Here is a 22,739-nt window from a genome sequence, read left to right on the forward strand (position 1 = left end):
AGGCCCATTAATGCCAATATGCCTTTTGTGGATACATGAATAGTTGTTTTGAACACCTGAGCCTTCTCTTCACTAAATGCACAGCAAATCTCAAGAGGTGGGATTTCTTTAATGAAATGCTGAATTCTGCTCCGTGTTGGTCCTGGTGACTGCCTGCATATTCAGCAGAAGGAACAGAAGGAAAAGGCATAGCTAAAACATCAGATGACTGTTCTCAAACCACTCATGGCATATTAAAAAGTACCTAGGTTGCCTTAGATGTTGATGTGGTTTTTTTGCAGGTACCTGAAATGAAGTTGTGCTAGCCCTATCCTAAAATTGCAAGGAAATAAGAGTGTGGAGGTGTCCATAAAAGTACCCCAAGTACACAGATATATCTGATTGATTTTCTGGTTTGAGATAAAGAAAGGATAATATGTACCTGATAGGAATGCACTTCCTGTTCCCATTAGTACATGTAATCATCTGGCTGCCCATTTGAAACCCATGGTCCTCACCTCCAGTGAGTCACAGTCCCAGAAGAAATGAACAGATAGGCAAGGAAGGAGGAAGAGGTGGTACTCAAATGCAAAGCCATCATCATCTCTGATAGTTGGTTTTATGGCTTTGTGGGATGTCCTCAGGGTTTTGAACACAGAGGAAACCTGGGGTTGGAGAGTGCATAAGAGCAAGAAAGTGACATCTGTTCTGATGAGAAAGCAAAGCAGAGGAAGTTGTGGCAGTGCTAGCCTCACAGAGAGGCTCAGTCTCTCAGTGTACCTGGGAAATGTCTTTACCACAGAAGTCATTTACTCTGTAAGCAAAGAATCATCACAGAGAATAGATGCAAAGACACTATTACAGCTTAACAGTCTATTACTCTACAGACATACTGAACACTGTAAGCTCTCTGTGGTTTTTATACTCTTGTATTAAACTCAGGCTCACTGATCTAACTGAGCCCAGGCATACCAATAATCAGGTGATGATTTTTCAAATTTTTTTTTTTTTTCTGATGGGTTTACTGGGGTCTCCACTGTTCTCCCTCTTTCCCTTTCCCTCCATCTTTCTTCTATATACACATTTTGCTCTTTGCCTGGTTTTCTTTCTTGACTAACACACGCATGAAAAGTAGTGACCGTGGGACTAATGATTCTGCTCATGAAAGTGGTCTCAGGTTTTGGCACCAAAGTCCACATTGCACAGTGCAGTTCCGTGCAGAGCTGGTCTGGAAGGCGCTAGCTCAACGCAGTAGTGCAGCCAGGCTAATGAATAGCTCAGAGCAAGCTTTCATAGATCTGCTTTATTGCTGTCAGGGGTCTGAACTTGTATCCCTTTATGGTACTGCACAGTGACAAGGAAATACTTATGCTTATTTAGAGCTTTTTGGAGTATCTCTGACTGACTTGTACTAGGCAGGTCAGGGGCATCCACAAAGCTATGAAGATTGTGATAGAAGCTAAGGTTTGATTTTATAGTTGCCTTTATTACTTAGAGAGCTTGAAGGATAAGAAACCATTTCTTTATCCATCTTTTCAACTGTAACAGTCACTAAAACTCCCCGAGGCCCACAGGAGTGAATGGTAGCATCCTTAGTGATTTCAGTAAGATCCAAACTGATGAGACAAACTGAATCACACACTTACTCTGAGGTACTACATATGAAAATCTGGTACTACATCTGAAAAATCTATCCCTTTGTTTGATTTAGCTTGTGTCTAATTTGTTTATTCAATGTTTGTTAGCATGGTAAAAACAGCTATATATGGAGTAAGTATTGATGCCTCTTCTGTTACATTTTACAAACTAGAAGGTCTGCATTATGTTGTCTTTTAAGTCATAAAGTACTGCCTGAAAATGGGATACTATCAAGCATTATTCACATTTCAGCCCCTGCCATGAGTGTGCATAACACTCATCTGGACTTCTCTTGCTGTGAAACCAGTCTGACCACCAGTTCTGGAGAAGAAACATTTAATGGCTGCCCAGAACACACTGAAAGGCTTGTGCCCCCTGAGGTGCGACCTAGTGCTGAACCTGAAAATGTTTCATATAACTGGGAGTATATTAGCTAAAGCAAGAGGGCAGAAAACACTAATATGTTTTATTTTAATGAGCTTGGCTATATCCCTGGTATGCATCACAGGAAATCCGTGTTAATGGTGGCCTACCCCAGACCTTCTGTTTTCAAACATCTGGAGAAAGACAGCTGTGACATTAACTATGACATTACAGCTAAGAACTTCCATGGATCAGCAGCCATGGACTGGGAGCACTGGAGACCTCTGTGAGACTGCAACTGGGATACAGAAGGTGTTTACAGGAAAATGTACAGAAAATTAATTTAATGGAAGAGAATATTTCAGCAGCTGATGTTGAACATTTAGCCAGACTTTCCTTTGAAGAAAGGCAAAACCTTTTATGGGGAAACAATTGCATTAAGAATAGAAAACAAGACAAAGGGCTTGTGGGGATATTATTTATACCCTTACCATCACAATTACAATTTCTGTGATCAGAACTGCACTGGTTCCTGCCCAGAGAGTGAAGTTCTGATCAATAAACTTTCCTGGCTCTGGGATAGAAGTGCATCCTTTTATCCTTTCACTGGCATTAATAAATGCCTTGGAAACGCTAAAATCTTTCTGCACTTTTCTCAGCTTAGAGCTGATGAATCAATAAGAATTTTCTCCATTAAATCTCAAAGTTATGCCTTCTCCATATTTATGCATAGTTGTCTAGGATATAGAGAAAAACCTTTACTATTTCTATTTGTTGTAAGCTCTTGCTGGAACACTGTGGGCTTCATTTATGTTCTAACCATTCTTGCAGATGGTACATTGAGATGGAAAACCTCCATCTTGAGCCAACTTTGCTAGTTGTCTCCATGCTAAAAGAGCTCAATGTTTTGAAGAAAAAAATGCAGCCTAAAATACTTTTTTTTTTTCTTTCTTTAGTTTGTCACTATGCTATACTCAAACATGCATTTGAATGGATTAAAAGGATTTCACCAATCTGATGTAGAATGCAGGAGGAAGTTAATACATTAATCCTCTCTGATGTACTTTCTTCTGCTCAGGTATGCAATCACTAACTAATCCCCAGATAGCTGCCTTTTTATAGAAAAGAAACTGAGGAAAAGATGTGAGCAACCTGTTCACTGTTACAACTTAGAAAATTGCTCCAGTTAGATATTGAAACCAGGAGCCTTTCTGCATTGCTTGGCGTAGAAAGCACCAGAAGCGATGAGTACTGCTCACATCAGCTGAAACACACACAAATATTTTCAAGACCCATATCTTAACATAGTTCTTCTTTACTTAATTGTGGATATCTTCTCAGAAATTCCACGAAGACAACAGATTTTTTGTGAAAAAGCAGCATAAACCCTTTTGTTACAACCCTGGCTTCCTTTTCCTGCTATACCAGCAGGTCTCAAATTGGGTATTTCAGAGTTTAGTAAATGAGCCATAATCACTTTTTAAAGGCCATTTTCAGCTTTTCAGCCAAAGTACATCGCAGCTAAACTGGGAAAGAGAATTTACTCCCTCTATTAGGTCCCACTACTCCTCTAACATTGCCATCACCTGCTACACTACAGTTGGAATGCATTTGCCATTGCTTTCTGAAGGCCTGGCTTTGGGCCTCTTCATGTGTTTTGAGCCAATGTCCTTGTTATCTGTTGGGGATGGGAGAAATGGGAAAGGATCTCAAAACAAAGGTAGAGCATTATCTGAATAGGGCTTTGGGGGGGAGGGGGAGGGGGAGGAGCAAAACCTGCCATTAATATACATTCTGTGGTCATCCACAGGCTTCATTATTGATTTACTGAGTACAACAGCTGAATCTAGTGGCAGACTATGGAAACAATGCAATTCACATCCGGACAAAACAGAGTGATGATGGAAAATACTATTTTGTACCTCTGGCTGTCTCTGCTGTCTTTTCTTTGAGCAATTCTTTTGAGTTAGGGAGTTTCCTAATACCTATCTACTTTCTTGACCTAACTCTAATGGATGTGGATTGCTCAGGATGAGGTGTGTTGCAAAGCTGAAGATTTACTTGGTCATCTGATTCCTAGCTAGACTTGAAGAATCAAGACGCTTGCTTTGGTGGTTTCATACAGCTCACCCTTCATTAGCTTTGCAAGAAGATAGAAGGGTGTCAAGAACAGCAGCAGGCTGTATTTAACTAATTTATGCCCAGTTTCTGTCATTTTTTTTCCCCTTAAGTAAGTTTTCTACTTTGATTCTTGATGTGACGTGGTCCTCAGTCTCCATTAAATTTGTGGTGGCATCGAAGAATTCACTTGCCTATCAATTGTCTTTCATCTTCAGTGCTTGTGGCACAGTGTTTTACTTGTTGCTGATCCTTAGTTACTGATCAGATTGGAGATAAAGATCCAGCACCACATGCTCTTCTCTTAGAGCCTGCAATTCAAGTAAAAAGCACAGTAAAAGAAATCTTTTTGAAACAAACGTATAAAGAACATGAAAACTCATCCTGAAATTATGAAGATTTTCCAAGTGCTGCATTTTATCTTTCATTTAATGTTGCACAGTGCCAGCATTCCCTCTCCTGTAGTGTATGCCTATTTAGAGTACCATTTTCTACAATTTTTTATAAGAAGCTGTGAGCTTCTAGGGAAAGTACTATGAACAGTGCATACCTTAGGAATCACAGCTTTAAAACTGGAATGGGACTAGAAAACAACTGACTGACATAGCAGAATGGCTCCCTCCTTATCCTTATCAGCAAAAACAGAATCGATGGAATGCTTCTGGGAATTCTCATGCTAGGAATCCCACTTTAATTAAAAGATTTTAGTTGTTTCTAGTAATAACGAGATGTCAAATAATTACAGTTACATTTTGCATGAAAGTGAATTAAAATGTACTCTTTTCCCAATGTTTATTCACTTGCTTATTACCAACATCTTAGGCTGTATCTGTTTGCAAGAATCAACTTATATTTAATAGTCTTTGTACTCTAGACAGCAAGTCTTGAGCCACAATAAAAAATAGTTTGTGAGAACCAGTATGAAAAGAAAACGCAGTACAGTGGACTGATACATAAATTACCACTGGATTGCTTCCGAAAGGCCATGAAATGCTGAGTTAGCCTGACAGTGATCTCTTTACGCTGTAGCAAGATCTTATTAACACTATTGGAGAAAGTGCTGCCTTGGGAGCTGCAGGTATTGTTATTTGGAGAGAGATGAATTTAACTTTGTAAGGTAAGCCTGTGCCTGATTTAAATGCAGTGTGTAAGATCCTCATTTTATCCTATTAAATAGACACTAAGTGCATCAGTTCAGTACCAGCAGAACTGACTGCTTAATATGTCTTTGTTGTCTCCCAGTAAGGATGGCCATGAAACATGCAGTTCTTCCTGACCAGCATAGTTGTGTGTAGCAAAACCAAGTAATCATGGTAAGAAAAGGAGCCAGCAGCTAATAATAGGCAATCAGTAAGACAGTATTATCATCTTGGTCAGAATCCTTTCCAGTTGGAGAAAACATCAGAAAATCAGCTGGAGCCTGACTAGCCCATCAGTTAAGTATAACAGCAGTGCCCAGCAAGGTGTGTGATTACAGAATTCTGTTTGTGTTTGTGTGGGCAACTGAAATGAAGAAAGCTGCTGAGATTAGGTGGAGATGCCTTGTATTAGATGATAACAGACCTAGCCACAGTAAACTTAGAGATTGAGGTCTGAGGTGCCAACCTATCCTGGAGCTTTCAGACAATCACATATCAGATTTTGTCTGGAGAAAAGAATATGTCCTTACAGCTGTGTGAAGTAGATGTTCCGGGCCAATTTTCTGTTGGCAGATAGTAAAGAAAACACAGCCAGCATCAGAATGGATGGCTGAAGGTAAGAGTTCAGTTATCCTCGGCAAATCCAATTGCTCTGCCCAACCCTTGTGAATATTCAGCCTGAGTTCTGTCAACCTCAATGTAAATAGGACTGAACTTCTTTCCAGCTGGGTCAAATAATGTAGGCAAGCCCCTGGAGCACCTTAATCATCTCCAGACCTCCAGGCTCTTGCCAAATAGCCTGGCAGCAATCACCTTCATTTCTAGCATATATCATGGTTTCTTTCTAGTCCTACAGGCAGGGTTGTTTTCTGGAGATCCAAATTGATAAAGCCCTTTGCAGCACTCTGCACCTCCACTAGGCTATATTTTCTGTGTTAAATCTAGCAGTTCTTTAAATCAGACACATGTAAGTTATCTTGAATGAGTCCAGTAATGTGGGCTCCTTACATATTGTGTATTTTTCAGACTGAATATGGAAAAAAAATAAAAATAAAAAAGACAGTTTAGTTTCATCTCAGGAAAAAAAAAAAAAAATTACTTTTACCTTCTACAGAGCAACTGCAAAAAAGTACAAAAAATCATTGATTCTGAAGTTGGGTCCTATGTTACCAATACCACAGCAGCAAATGAGGTGTGCAACAGGTCTCAGGCAATGTATGAAGTGTTCAGAGAATCTGGAGAGCCATAATGAGGAAGTAGTTGCAAGTATGTTCCCAGAGAGGGGTTAATGGCTAACTGTGCAGACAGAGGTTAGTGACAAGTGGCGTCCCAGTCGGGTCTGTACTGGAAGCAGTGCTCTTTAACATCTTCATCAGTTACATTGACAGTGGGATTGAGCACACTCTCAGCAAGTCTGTGGATGACACCTGCAGCTGAAATGGCCGGGGGATGGGATGTCATCCAGAGCAATGAGAAGAATATGAGGTTCAACAAATCCAGGTGCAAGGTCTGCACCTGGGTCCTGACAACCCCCGCTGTCAGTACAAACTGAGGGATGTAAGGATGGAGCGCAGCCCTGCCAAAAAGGCCCTGGGGGTACTGGTGGATTGCAAACTGGGCATGAGCCAGAAATGTGCCCAGAAAGCCAACTGCATCCTGGACTGCATCAAAAGTGCGGCCAGCAGGGTGAGGGAGGTGATCGGCGATCCTGCCCCTCTGCTCTGCATGGTGAGGCCTCACCTGGAGTACTGCGTCTGGATGTGGAGTTCTCAGTACAGGAGAGACACAGACCTGCTGGAGCATGTCCAGAGCAGGGCCACAAAAATGATCCAAGGGATGGAACACCTCTCCTACCAGGACAGGCTGAGAGAGCTGGGGCTGTTCAGCCTGGAGAAGAGAAGGCTCTGGGAGACCTGAGAGCGACCTTTCAGTATCTAACTGGGGGCTGCAAGAAATAAGGGGACAGGCTCGTTAGCAGGGTCTGCTGTGACAGGATGAAGAAATGGCTTCAAACTAAAAGAGGAGAGATTTAAATTGGATATAAGGAAGTTACAATAAGGGTGGTGAAGCACTGGAATAGGCTGCTCAGAGAAGTGGTGGACGCCCTGTCTTTGGAGACATTCAAGGCCAGGCTGGACCAGGCTCTGAGCAACCTGATCTAGCTGTAGGCATCCCTGTTCATTGCAAGGAACTTGAACTAGATGAACTTTAAGGGTCTCCTCCAGCTCAAAGGATTCTATGATTCCAGAATATCTACATTTGAATCCTAAGAGATAAATGCCTCAAAGGACCAAGGATTCACTGTGAAAAGAAAAAGATCAAATGATGATGTGGAAATAAAGGCAGATACATTTGTATGCTGTGTGGAAGGTTTTGAAACTCCTAGCAGCTTTTAATTCTTCAAACATATGCTGTTATCCTCATATCTAACCTTGGTGAGTTATTGTCATAATAGCTATTTCAAACAAATGATTGTAAGGTGAATGAATGCTATGTTAAGAGAGCATTTGAAGGCAAGTGAGAAAAACTTTTTTTTTGACAGAATACCTCTGCAGAATGAAATACTTTAAATTCCTTTTAAATTAAGGAGGACAGTGACTAGAACAGAACCAATCAATGAGAAATAAATTGAGTTTAGAGTGATTGTTGTTTAAAAGAAGAAAAACATAGATGAAATACAGACTTTATCTTTCAGAAAATAAATGTTTTCAAAAGCACTTTTCTGATAGTGAAGAAAAGTAGAAATATTCTGATTGACTTTTTTTGATGGAATGACATTTTCAGACAAATGCAGTTTGTTAAAGTGCTGATTGTTGTAGAATTTTTGAGGGACAGGGCCTGAGGGAACGGCATGGAGCTGTGTCAGCAGAGAGTCAACTGGGGGATCAGGAAAAATTTCTTCACTGAGAAGGTGGTCGACACTATTTCCTCTTTAAGCAGTTACCTGCCCATAGAGAGACACTGAAACTAGGTGATATTTAACGACCCTTCTGACACAAACCATTCTATGATTCTATGATTGAGATATATATGCGCGTGGTTTTTGTTTTGTTTTGTTTTGTTTTGTTTTCCAACAGCAAGAGGAAGACCTGAAAATCCACGTTTCCCTGAGCCCTGCAAGGCAAACAGCAAAGCATAGAGCAGTACAGCAAAGTCAGGCTTTCAGCTGTTTGAGAAGTATCCATCAAGTTCTGATTTCTCTTTCTTTGCATAAAGGCTGTAGGAAGCACAGACGATTATGTAAGCACAAATTATCAGAGGTGTGTGTGTGATCACATGTCACCTGCAGGATGGTACAGTGATGAGGTACTTTCCAAACCAGAGCAGATTACCCTACATACATGCTGAATCCGTTCTCATTGGAATAACTGAACCAGTTTATAATCCTGAGACTTGGGTTATGTGAGAACTGGTATCAATTCCTATCATCTGCTTCTCTAAGATCAGACCATCTCTCTTCTGTCCTCCTGTAAGACATATTTATGGTTTCAGTTTTATAACTTCTTGGATTTCTACTTTTTTTTTCTTTGTGTTTCCTATGCCTTTGTATCACAGTGCTCCAGTGCACTGTGCAGTACATGCAATTTTCTGCCCAGGGACTTAACCATCACAGAGCATCCAATAGAAAGTGAAATTACTTAAGCTTCAGATTGTGAATTCCACTCTGATGTCAATACTCTTCAGGTTTAGGTACGCCAAAACTGAGAGCTGTAGTGAATGCATTACTTCATAGATTGTAGCAGAAATGAGGCACCTACATTGCCCTGAAAATCTGTGCCTTGGTTCTCATCAGCTGCCTAGTTAAAACTATTATGCATGATATGTAGAACATATCCTGGTAACAAAACTCAACCTATTCTAGCTGTAGGCTTTTTCTCTGGAGATAATTAGAGATCAGTTTATGTTATTTTACTCATTAAATAATAGTGACAAAATTTACTAATCTCTGTATATTCACGAGAATGGATGCTTTTAAGTACAACAAATATGCTTTCCCTTATTACAGTACGATTTGTGATTCTTTCATGTTTTCTGATGTTAAACATCTCTTAGTAGTAGCACATGAAAATATAAAGAATTATAAAATGTTAATATAAAGAATTAAAATCAGAGGAAAGCTGATAGTCTGAGCCAAAGCTATATAAAGCTATATGAAGTCAACATTAAACTTCCTTTGGTTCGAGGCTATAGCCTCACACTGAGCTGCGTGTCTACCAGAGAATTACACTGCAAGAATCTTGAGACTTTGATGGGTGCCTCTTCCATGTTGAAATATCTATATAGTAAATTAAATAGATGATAATTACAAAAAAAAAAAAAAAAAAAAAAGTCCCTGTAGACATAACTAAATGCAAAAAATATCTAAGAAGCATCTAAAAACTTCTTAATTATCTAACTTGTTAAAGATTTTGGTAGGCTAAGTATTTAAGATAACTATAAAATACTCTCTGTGACTTTAAGTATTTGTTGGTATAAGGTATGAGAATAACATGTTCTTTCAACTAACCAAAAGATGAACAACCATTTAACAGTCAACTAAAATCTGCATGTGTCTCACTAACAATTGAAACAGTGCACAATTTTCAGTACATCTTATCTTTTAGCAGAGGCAACTGCCTTCATTGAAATGATTACGTAATTGTGAATGAGAACAGGACGTACTGCTTTGACATTATCAGCTGCTGATGACCCTCCTAGGCTGTTCCATGCATCACTGTGAAATGGGAAATCTGGTGCTGATTCTGAATTTCAGGTAATTTGGAAGCTCCATTTGTAGTAATGTCTAGTATTAAAAACTGTACCACATTTCCCGCCGGCTTTATGCCAATAAAGATATCTTCTCTTTTTGCTCCCATTTGGTGTTGTCTTGGAAAAGAACAGATGTTTGAAGCTGGCACCTGATTACAGTCATACGGTGAAGAGGCTGTAAAATTCATGATCGTGTTCCTTCATCTAGATCCAATCAGGCAAACCCCATCTGCATGTGTAGCCAGTTATGAGGAACAGATTCAAGTAACAGCAAGGTTAAGTAGGTATTTCAAATTACATCTGAAATTCTGATCTGAAGGAAAAGATCCAAACAACATCAAGTTTAAGTTAATGTTTCAAATTTAATCAGAAATTTTGATGTGGTGTAGACAGCCATTATGCCAACCACACTAATTTATTCAGTACTAAGCTATTTTCCTCCTATTAGCCTGGAGGCAGCTGAAGGGTAATGCTGCACCTTCTTGCCCATTTATGCTGCTTGATCTTACAGATAGGGATTTTTTTTTTAATCTTTCAACCTGTTCCAGATGCCTGGATGTTGATCTGAATCCCAGGCTGGGGCCTTGCTGCATATCAAATTGAAAGTCAAGTGCAAAATAGATTTGCCCTGGCATAATTCATGTTCTTTGCTCCCAGAAATGATAGTTACAGTTATAGCAATAAAATGATTAAATACAACATTTTAAGCACTGTACAGATTGCAATAAACATTCATTTTTAATTGTATTTTGTATTGAAACTGATGGGAATAGAATTCCTAAAACATTTAATCAGTTAGATGTTTCTATTATTACTTTAATGTAGAGAGGATTAAAGCTTACCTACCTACCTGAGCCTCGGTACTTTCATTTATGACAGATTATTTTATGATTATATTGAATAATTTAATCACCACAGTTATTTTCTTGAGAATAAGGGAAGCAAACTACAGACATGCTTTATCTTTCAGCATATACTTCCACTTTGTTCTTGACTGCTGGAAATAATAATAATAATAATAATAATAATAATAATAATAATAATAATAATCTAAATAATATCATTTTAAGAAAACTACGGAGTTACATTTTAATCCTAGCTCACCTTTTGCCCCAACCTGCCATTTCCTTAGTAGCTGAATTCTCTATTGAGTTCCCACTGTAAAACAGGCCCAGTTATAATAATAATTAAAAAAAAAAAGAAAAAGAAAAAGGATTCAAAGCTGTAGCAGATTCAGAAGTACTGTGGCCCTCCTTTGCTATGTGAACTTAATCAATGGGATTGCTTTCTCTGATGAGTTTTCACATAGTGCACAATACAGTCTCCCTGCATAAAACAAAGTCTCAGCTATATGTGAATTCCTCAGTGTTTTGAAGTGACTTATTAACTATTTTCATAGACTTCTGTTCTGATTTTTGAGAATTTCTGTGGCTGTTTCGAGAGGGTGTGAAAGGAAAAATATAATATGAACCAGCTGGTAATCACTTATTAACACATGTCAGAAGATTAAGATTCAAGTTCTTTCCTTAGGACTAGGTGGATAGAGGTGCTCCACAACCATCTCATCAAAACACCATTTTTCTGATCCTTCATCCTGAACAACAAAAACAAGTTCTGTTGTTAAGTTAATCCTCTTGGACAGAAAGTCAAGGCTCTGCTATTCCAAGGATATCAAAAATCCATGTGTTAATGATTTCATTGAATCTAAGTTCTGCTAGGATTTTGGATAAATAGCAGATCTTAAAAACACAAAACTTATTAATTCTTCCTGAAATCTATGTTTTTTTTAATGAATTTTCTCTCGGCAGATAGACAAAATTACAGTGAAATCTGACAGGACTGGCAGCAGTTGCACTTTCAGTGTGACTGTGGAAAACGTAGCCCTATCTTTAACCCCCTCTGCATGTGGCTGCTGAAGGCTTGAGCATCTCTTTAGATTTGTTTAGAACTGGAGCTGTTCTGTATTTTCCTACTGCATGGGCAATCTGAGGTAAGTCTTACAGAGCTATCCAGAAAATAAAAGCTTAACCTTTTTCTAGATCTTCAGGTGTAGGCCATGGAAATGATCGCAGTATGGAAGGTGAAGACTTTCCTAATTGTTGCTATAAGTGTCAGAACAGTCTGTGTGAAGAGCAATAGGACACGTGATTGTTTATCCCCAGGGAGTGAGAGGAAGAATGGCTGCTCAGTGATGAAGGAAAAGTCCTTAGTTTAGAAGACAGGATTTAAAAAAAAGTTAAAAAAAAAAAAAAGATTTTTGTTGTATTTTAAATAAGTGGAAGATAAAAGAAAACATGTCGCTCATGTTTTCTTTTATCAAAGCCAAGTGCCATTCACAGCCTGCTCATGCCCTCACAGCATCGCAGAGTGGTTGAGGTTGGAAGGTAACTCTAACAATCATGTTGTCCACCGCCCCACTGCAAGGGCGGGACATCTCTCATGAGTTCCACATGAGTCCTATGAAAGGTTCTGGCTGGTAAGATGAAAAATTATCTCTTCAAATCACATAGATCATGTTCTTATCTTGATCTGATATAGACTTTGGTAGCAGTGACTCACTTCCACAACAAGGTGGAGCAGGTAGAAAATTAGTATGGCTGTACTAACGTTCAGAAATGGGATGTGTACTCTGAAGTACAGCCCTGAACCAGTTCTGCTTAGTTAGGCAACTAAGGAAACATGAAAAGCTGTAGTCAGAATTACATGATTTACATGTTTTTACTATTATACTATTATTATTATTACATGTTTCCTAAAGCAGGTAGACTTCAGAGGTAAGTCTGACATTAGATTTCTTGGAAGTTATGAAATAATTGCATGTAATGATCATTTATTTCATAAGATAATGTCTTTGTCTGCTACCAGAGAAAATGCAGAATATGGAGCTTCCCTTGCCTTCATTCACCACCCAAATTCTTGTCTGGGATGGCAACGTGCTGAATGTTTTAAGAAGAGAAATGGAGTAGTATCATGCAGCTTGCACATACACAATATCTGCACCTGCTGGGGAACTGAGCTTCACAATGGATGCAGTCCACTCCCACTAAAAGCTGGCAAAATCCTTCCAGTCACCACGACAGCAGTGTCAAACTTTCACGTAAGAAAAGTACAGGACTCTTGAAACTGAAATTTGATTCATTATGGTAACTAACATACTTCTACAAAAGATAGAAAAGGCTCGAAATGTAAAATTTGGTTCCACGTTTTGACTCTTGTCTTCAAAACTTATGTTGATCAGATCTCCCTCTTTTTCTTTCTCTTTTTCTTTCTCTTTTTTTTTTTCCTCTTTTTCTCTTTTTCTTTTTCTTTTATAATTTTTTTGAAAAAAATCAGAATGTCCTCCCTTTAGCACTTGTATTTGTCAGGTCCATACGGAACACTTAGTGTCAAACAGCATTATAGAAGTTATACTGTATTTATGAGTTTTAGCCAGTTATTTGATGTATAACATTGGCATTTTAAAGCTCCTGCTGAATTTTTAAACCATCTGGAAAATAAATCAAAGACTTCAGTGGGACTTCTTTGATTTACACTAGCTAGGAATTTGACCGTTACTGTTTCAGAACAGGCTAATTGCCAATCAAGAGGAAAAACTTTCAATTGGTATGTGAAAAATAATATTTGGCTGCCAGTTCAATCCTTGGCTTTTACAGAGGAAATTTTGCCAAGAAAATCGCCTCAATGGTTTTAGTGGCTGCCAAGGCAATGGTTACAGGTTCTGCTGAAAGCACCTGCTGTGGCCTCAACACACACCTTGGGACAGGGGAGAAAGAACCAGGGCAAAAACATGAAAAGGGGAAAAATAAATATAGCCATATGAAATTTGTGTGCTGGGATCATTTCTCTCAGCAGATGAATAGGGAAGGACAAAGGATTAACAATCAATATAGAGTCAAAAAGGCCCGGATGACTGGAGTTGCTGTAAGTCGAGGTAGATCTCAACGGAATGCCTAAAACTAACGCTAGCTCTCTAACTTAAACCAGACTTCTAAACAAGAAGAAGCGTGGTGACAGTGAAAGATGATCTATGTAGGATGTACTGGCATTGATGCTCAATGTGTGGACCAAGCATGTAGCAAATACCCTCAGCAAGTTTGGCACCAAGCTGAGTGGTACAGTTGACACAATAGAAGGAAGGGACGCCATCCAGAGAGAGCTGGAGAGGCTTGAAATATGGGCTCATGAGAATCTAACAGTGTTCTCAATGAGGCCCAGTGTAAGGTGTTGTACTCGGGTTGGGGGAATGCCAGATATGTATACAGACTGCGAGAACAACTCCTTGAGAACCTGTGGAACAACTCCTATGGAAATGGACTTGGGGGTCCTGGTGGGTGAAAAGCTAGACATGAGCCAACAGTGTGCTCTTAAGCCCAGAAAGCCAACAGTATGCTGGGCCGCATGAAAAAAAGGGTCACCAGAAGGAAGAGAGAGATCATTATCTCCCTCTGCTCTGCCCTCCTGAGACCCCACCAGAGGTACAGGCTAGGGATCTCAGCATAATAAAGATATGGAGCTGTTGGAGGGGGTCCAGAGGAGAGCTATGATGATGATCAGAGGGCTGGAGCACCTCTCCTATGAAGAAAGGTTGAGGGAGTTGGTCTTGTTCAGCTTGGAGAAAGCTCCAGGGAGACCTCATTCAGTCTCACTGTACTTGAAGGGAGCGTGTAGGCAGGAAGGCGACCAACTTTTTACATGGTTTAATAGTGATAGAACAAGGGAGAATGGCTTTAAACTAAAGGAGAGGAGATTTCAGTTAGATGTTAGGAAGAAATTTTTCGTTTAGATGGTGATGAGGCACTGGAACAGTATGCCCAGAGATACAGTAGATGCCCTGTCCCTGGAGGTGTCCAAGGCCAGGCTGAATGTTCTATGGTTCAAGTAGACAGAAAACTAAGGCTGAACCTGAATCAAGGATTACTGGAATATGAGCTCCTATCAGACGTGCTGATGGCTATCTTCTGAGCAGTAGCGTTGTTGCTTATAGTATCTGTACAAGGGTCAGGGCTAACCTCAGTAGGAAGATGTAGAATTTGGCATTCATCTTCTTTTTGCTGTCTGTTGTCCTACAGTTTTATCTTGCCAACTTGATTGATTAGGCCAATGTATTTTGAGTAAAGCAGATGACTGAAGGCAAAACACAGGACAAAATAATCTTAGGCCTGGTTTCCAACTTCTTCCTAGTGCTTGAATATATGAGGCTGCTGGCAAGCTGCTTTCATTAGACATTCCAAAAGTGCTATAGTGACACAGTAATATTGTTCATCTGTTCTTGCTAATCACTTTTACAGACATTTGCAGGATGGATAGAAAAGACCATTTGAGAGATATCACTCTGGTATCTCCGTATCTTGGATTCCAACCTTTTGGCAGCTTGGATTGTGCAGTGAGTCTTCTGTTGTTGGCTGAGTCTGGAGCAGCAGGCATAGCCCAGGTGGAACTATATATTTTTAAGCTGCTTTCTGCATCAGCACAATCTGGAAGCTGTATATAACTGCAAAAGAGCATCAAATTTCTCTTTCTTACCTACCCTGAACTCACATTTCTTCTCCCTGAGGTTAAAACCCTACTCTGAGAGGTAATACCTAGGTGGATGAATTTCCTGAAATGTGCATTCATTAGTTATTGCTGGCTTAGCATACTGAAGGTGAGTGTTACACAAGCAAGTAGTAATGCCGTTACTATGTGCTATTATTAAGGCTATTAAAGCACCAATGGACACTGCAGAAAAAATGTTGTCATCAAATACATATTAGAGCTTTATAATGAACAAGCAGTGTGACTATTTTTGCGCAATCCTGGCAGATGCCAGAGTTTTGGAGGAACACGTTTACAGCTCAGCTTAGTAGAGGTGGCACTGTACGCTCTGGTGGGATTTGAAGGCAGAGCAGTAAGGGCAGTGGTGAGCAGTGCTGATGAGGTGAGCAGTGCTGCCCTCTTTTACCTGTACTCTCATTCACTCCCCTCCCAGTCATTTTAGATGAATACCTTTAGCTGGCCTAAAGCAGCATTTCTGGTTCTCCTCATCAGTCTGTTCCCAGTTCAATCTTCTGAATAGGAAACTCCTGAATTACTAACTTCTGAGCCTGTGGAAAGCAAGCCTCAAAACACGATCCTTGGGCTCAAGATCTAGAAAGAAAGTAGGGAACAGATTAAAAAAACACCTCCCAACACTTTGTAAAGTGACCAGAATTGGTGACATGACTCAAATTTCACAGCCTGCTCGCAGTCACCAGTGCTGCTCTTGTATAGCCCAGTCCTCAGCAGTGGGATCAAATCTATAGATAATAGACAGATGCCTTTGGGCATATGACAACACTGGGAGAAGAGCTATGAACCTCTCGTGTGATGCCTGGTAAATGTTTATTTAGTTCACTGTTTGAAAACTTAAGCTATAGAGACATAAGCAATGCGAGTACTGTCTCCTTGCTGAAAATGATACTGCATACACAGAAATCAGCATAAAGGAATTATGCCTATGAGAAGATAGTTCTTTACTGAACTATGAAATTGTAATTGTGATTGAAATCTGCTTTACCTGTACCAAATAAGCTTTATTTACATTGCTTGCCTACTTGTTGAATGTAATGCAGCACCTGAATTTTATGTCAAAATCATTACATTCCTATATTCTGCCCTCTTTCAGGATAGGTTAATGAATAATATCCACAATTTTATTAGGTTTTCTGAGTGACTTGATCTCTCTGACCAGATCAGTCAAATTCTTTTAACCGAGCTTCAAGGCAAGTGTTAATGGAAAAATATAAAATTTGTTTTTTAGAGATTTTCTATCAACTGAAGTAAAATTTGCTGTTTTCTCAAGAGGCTCTTTGAAGAAATTGTGCTCATTAAAATATTAATTGGAAACAGAGAAAAAAGGGTCATGAACAGAAACACATATTTATTGAAATCTGCCTAGAGGAATTTGATCACCTAATTTCTCAAATAGATTTTTTTAGCACTGATCAATTCATTGCATTGGAGAACACGGACAGATAACATTTCTGATCTTTTCTTTGTTCAGCAAAAGCTGATAGTACAGAAATGACCAAAGATAATGGAAGCTGTGACTTGTGAATAGTATCTCCTGAGAAAGGACCACTTCAAAATAAAGTAAATCGTTCTGGTAACTGAAAGAAAAAAGAAGGGTGACATTGCCTTTCCTTATTCCAGACTACTTTTCAGTACATTTTCATGCTATGCAGTTCAAAACTTTAAAAAAATGTTTGTTTGTTTGTTTTTCCCAACAGTATTTGCCTTAGAAACATTGACTCTTCCTTGCTGGCTTCCAGTGCTTGGCTTTTTAGTTGGCTCTGAGCTCCTTCCCAGCTCTGGAAGCTGGTGAGATGGCGCTAGGTGACTGTGGTGGTACCATACAGCACACCAACTGGGCTCACACACTGAACTCATCTGAGCAATTAGCTTGCAATTTGCAGAGAGGGGATCAGAAACACAACACACCCACAATAACAGAGGTGTTCACCTGCTTGTCACTTGAGGATCGGCTCTTCCACAGGTCCCTAGCAGCTTTGCCCCAGTTCAAGAAGAGTCCTGTAAAAAGTATAAACAGACTTACACCAAGCCTCAGGCTGTCCTTCAGACTTCATATTCACACCTACATTTCAAAAGCTTGCAGAGTATTCTAGTTCTCATTTTCCTTACATCCCTGTAAGTTTCTAAGTTCAGTTTCTACAAACTGCTGAGTGCTTCTTCTGCCTATTAAGGGCTCTCACCTACTCCTGACTGCAAATGCTCGGGGGAGGCTGCGATTGCTTTGTTTGTCCTGCTGAAGAGTACATGCTGTAACTGTAAGTGAATGTGGGCATAAGTGGTGTGCCACAAACTTCACTCTGTGCCACTCAGGGAAGGACGGGGAGAACTGGATTTCAGCCAAACAGTATAAAGGTAACTTGGGAACAGGTAGTTCTGGTAGCTCTTACCTGCACAGCCTTGTTAGCAGCAGATCTCATCAGAACCAGGTAAAATCTCTGCATAAATTTGCCTGTTTTGGTTTTAGCCTGCTACGGTTTGGGCTGGGTAATTCCTAAACAAAGGGTGCTGCACCAGAGGGAGGTGGGACTCCTGTACATCGTGTGTCATACCTGCCAACTACATGGGATACCTGGGATAGAACTGGGCAATACCTGTATGTCTGTAAATATACAACTGGATCTTCAGAGGGTTTTTTTTTTTTTTTTTTTGTTGTTGTTGTTGTTGTTGTTGTTGTTGTTTTTAAACTGTTTCCCCTGTTGACAGTTTTTAGTTGGTTGGTTTCTGGGGCCCAGTCTGCATAAATTTATGTTTAGTCAAGAAATTGCTGTGTTCTAATGGGTTGCAACATTCATAAAGATGGTTTGTTTTGCTAGGTTCATTAATAAGTGCAGTGCTAGCAACCATAATGAGATAAGGACCTTACATCTAGCATGCAGATGTTACCTAACTACTAAAATCCTCTGCTGAAGTATCTCCTAGCTCTAGGCCACTACATTCCTTCTGCGCTTCAATGTTTCCTGATAACTTCTTATCAAAACCTGTCTCCTCTTGCTGCCTGGTTACTTGGAAGCCTATTTCACACTCAGCAATTGGTGGGGTTCTCTAGAATTCTCTTCCATCTGACCTGCAGATAATGATTTTCTGTGTCCTTAGATTATACTTCCTGGACATCTGAGGAAGAGTCAGCTAATCCTGATGAACATCAACTGTATCTCATTTTATTCAGTAGCTTCGTATTGCAGGCGATTTATCTGAAAGTTCGATTTGCTGATCTTGTCTGGGAGCAAAGACTTAAACCTAGGCCCACTGTATGTTTAAGCTTAGTGAATCTTTACGTAATGACATAAAATAAGTAATTTTGCTGAAACATTACAATGATGGGAAAAATCGTGATGTTGCTTAGAATAGAAAGCCCAAGATGAGAGTGTCAGGGAGCTGCAAGGCCCAGCAGCTCCATGACAACTAGATAGACAGAAGCTGTGGTGACCCCAGCATGGGCTGTGCCCTCACTGAAGGATGCAGTCCCATAGAGGCTGAACACAGTGGGAAGAAGACATGGGTGCTGGTAACCAATTTCATCAGATGAGGCAAATGATGAGCTAAGTCCAGGGGCTGTTCAAGCAGCAACAGGTGGAGCCAAAGATGTGATGACCGTGTGAGCACAAGCGATCTGTCCAGGAGACAGGTACAGGACTGGAGAAGTGGACACTCCTTTAATATTGCTGAATTCAGAGCTGACAGCCCTGGCAAGAGCAGAACTGGGGTCTTAGGCCATAGGCAGGAATGGAGAGAGAGGAATGGAAGGGTAGAAAAGGACAGAAAGTCCATTAGTGCCATCAGGGCTGTGACAGAGAAATGTTTGACCCTCTTTTGTGGAACAGTCACTAAGACATAAAAAATAAGGTCTGCAGACATGAGATGAGCAATGCCAAAAGAAGCTCTGGAAGCTGTGGCATATGTATCAGTCCTAAAATCTTGGTGTTGGAAGTAGGAAGTAGACTCAGGTTCTCTAAACTCCCACTAATGTTCCCTAGCTGGATTTTTATTTTGAGAAAGGCAGATCAAGAGTTTTTTTGAAACCTAGAGCTGACTGTGTGGAAAAATACAGATCATGGCCTGAACTTGCAACTAGCACATAATAAGGGAGTGTGGGAGCTTGGGAACGTGGGCAGGCAGCCCTGGCCTGCTCTCCTACCCTCAGCTGTAACTCGTCTATGGGAAGTTGCTCTGTAGTTGTACCTTCCTTATATGAATGATATACACATGGCCCCTGCTCTGCAGGGTGCTGTGGACGTTCTGTGGGACTCCAGAGCTGGTAGTAAGGACTTGGTGGACACTTTACCCACCAGCCACTACTGGTGATACTACTGCATTAAATCAATGAATACTAACTTGTCTCTGAACACTTCTCCAGGGTAGGTGAATCTTACATAGACGTGCTGGTGTTTTTGCACCACACTGACACATTTAACAATACGGCTGAAGTGCTGGATTATGATCTCTTGGATCTGCTCTTGCTTCTCTCCTTAAAATATTTTGTGGTTATATGAAATTCTGTGACTGTTTTTCACTTTCAAAGAATTGCTTAATTCATCATCTTTATGAGATCTGTTGTAGAAACACAAGGACCAATTACTCCTAAAAAAATTTCTTTGTCTGACTGTAATTTACATGTTTACAAAAGCACTGTCAGCATCATTTCATTTTAAAATTGAATAGAGAAAGATCAGGAATGAAGAGAAAGAAAAATACAAGGAAAATGAAAACAGATTTGAAGGAACCTCCTTTAGTAACGAGATAAATATGGCAAACAAATAGCACACAGAATCTCCACTGATAGGCTTAGAAAACTTTCAAATCACTTAAAATCTAAAGCTAGGAAGTTCCATTTGCTTATGCACAGTCTTCTGGTTATTTTTTTTTCTTCACTTTTTTTCAGAAAGCTTCAAATATTCTAGCTAGACTCAATAAATAAACCAAAAAGCTTTATGCACAAATACAGCAAGTAACTCAGAAAATACATTGCTCCCTTCTGGAAAAAATAGTTGAACAGTGTGAGAAGTGCCTACTAAAAGCTGTTCTGGAGATTACTGAGCATCGTTTCACAAATATATCATTCTGTCTGTCAATTTATTTACACTTACTCAGACAGGCCTTCTATAAACAGTATAGCATTGATTACTGGTCTTTACAGAGCTAGTGCAGATAAGACTGTGTCTGAATTTTATTGTGTACATTAATTGACAGTGGTTTGGCAGTATATGTGGTAAAATAGCTACTCAACAGACATAAGTGGCTGATACAGTTGTAAAAATAACTCTCAGAATTGACACATACTCAAGATGTTGTCTAGCCACTACATTCATGACAATATAATGGTAGCAAGACTCCAAAAAGTCATATTCTTCTTTTAGAGAGACAAAGTTAGGGAAAGAATGTGATGCTGGCAAGTAGACAAAGTTGATTGGTACAACATGTTAGAGCCAATTAATCTTCCCTAGTTCATTGTATTTGCACATGCTAATGGCAATAAATAAAGTGCTCTGTCTTGAAAATATGTAAAATAAAGAGAAGAAAATGATGTTTATACAAAATAGAATCATTTTTCTGCTGCTTTTACACCTGTTTTTAAAATAGAAAAAAACATCTTACAGTGCCAGAGTAAGGCCTATTGTATTCCTGTTCATCATTCTGTTGGGGGGCCACTGGTTCTGGTAAACTTTTTACTATTAGTTCAACATGTAAGCAGAATAAAGCTGTCCATAAGCAGTAATAGGACAAGGGATGATGGTTTTAACTAAAACAATATAGATTTAGATCTATAGATCTACTAGGAAGAAATTCTTTACTTAGAGGATGGGTGAGATGCTTCCAAGAGAAGTTGTGGATGCCCCTTCCCTGGAAGTGCTTGAGGCCAGGTTGGACAGTGCCATGGGTGGCCTGATGTAGTGGGAGGTGACGCTGCACATGGCAGGAGGTTGGAACTAGATGGTCTTTTAAGGTTTTTTCCAACTCAAACCATTCCCTGATTCGTAGAATCAGAGATTCTAAAATGAATCTGTAATTCTAAGTTGGAACCAGTCAGGAAAACATGACTTTGGAAGTGAGAATGCAAGATATTTTTTGGATTAAATCATAAATAAAATTTCACATGTTGAAATACACCTCCTCTTTTTCCTAACAAGTGGAGTAGGAAGAACAGGCAGAGTAGAAACCTATGGGTTAGGATTTCAATTGTTTTTTCCCCAGACTAAGATCTGAAGGGAAGCGATCCAGCCATGGGGTGACTGTGAGCAGCCACCAGCTGCAGAGGAGTACCCAGATGGAGAAGCCAGGTCTGCTTCTGCCTGGGGAGATCTCACTGCTGCTGGCCAGTTCGGTTTTTAGAGCCTGGGCAGCCCCAGGGCTGAAAGAAACCCACAAGCAACAGGCAAGACCTGGGCAGCAGGGAGCTGGAGGAGGGAATAAAAAAAGGTTAGGAACAATTGAGAGAGATCTTAATTTTCAACTGCATTTTCCAGCAGTTATGTCTTCTTATTTCCAAGGGATTTGGATAATGTAACCCAGATGTTTCTCTGGCTATCACCTTAGAGACTCCAAAGTGTGCTGGTTTTTTTTTCAGCCAGGAAATGAAAAAATCCCTTTAAAGCTGTTTCACTTCAACAAATGATTTTGCCTTCAGCTTTTTAACTTCTAACTAAATACAATATCAACATGAAAATGAAAAGTCATTTCAGATGATAAACTTTTTTCCAGACTGTTTCAAGCTTTAAATTTTACATTGGGAAAAAAGTAAATCATTTCATACATCTTAAAACTATATTTGATTAAAAGTAGTGCTTTTATAATGCAAGGCAGCTTTTCTAGCAGCTCTACCTCTCACACCTTAAATACTGAAATCAAACTACTCTTTAAAGCATATATTTAGATGTATTATGCAGAATGCTACATAACATCTGCTCATTTCCATTTGTGCAGAGAGTGTTTAACATCTCAAAGCCAGAGATGTTTAAACATGCAAATAAACATGCAGTGGTCATAATTTTCCTAACATTTACACTGTGGATGTGGTAAATAATGTGTTTTACCAAGCAGCTCCAACTGATACAATTGTGTGATTCTGTGATTCTGCGATTGAAACAGAGCTCATACTTTGGAATGCTTTTCAGCCTACATGCTTAAGTGGCTCAGGAAACCTAAACCTTACTCCCTTCACTCTATGTTGATAATAATAATTCAGGGGTTACAGCACTAAAAATAGAA

At 39.6% G+C, this 22,739-nt stretch overlaps 1 pseudogene; it reads left to right on the forward strand.

Annotated features, from left to right (window-relative positions):
• The first annotated feature begins 1,956 nt into the window (after window positions 1-1,956).
• LOC128073753 (hyaluronidase-4-like) lies at window positions 1,957-5,214 on the forward strand (annotated as a pseudogene).
• The last annotated feature ends 17,525 nt before the right edge of the window (window positions 5,215-22,739 follow it).

This window comes from Tympanuchus pallidicinctus, unplaced genomic scaffold (genome assembly GCF_026119805.1).
Source record: "Tympanuchus pallidicinctus isolate F22 unplaced genomic scaffold, pur_lepc_1.0 scaffold8, whole genome shotgun sequence".
In the NCBI taxonomy this organism is placed as follows: Eukaryota; Metazoa; Chordata; class Aves; order Galliformes; family Phasianidae; genus Tympanuchus; species Tympanuchus pallidicinctus.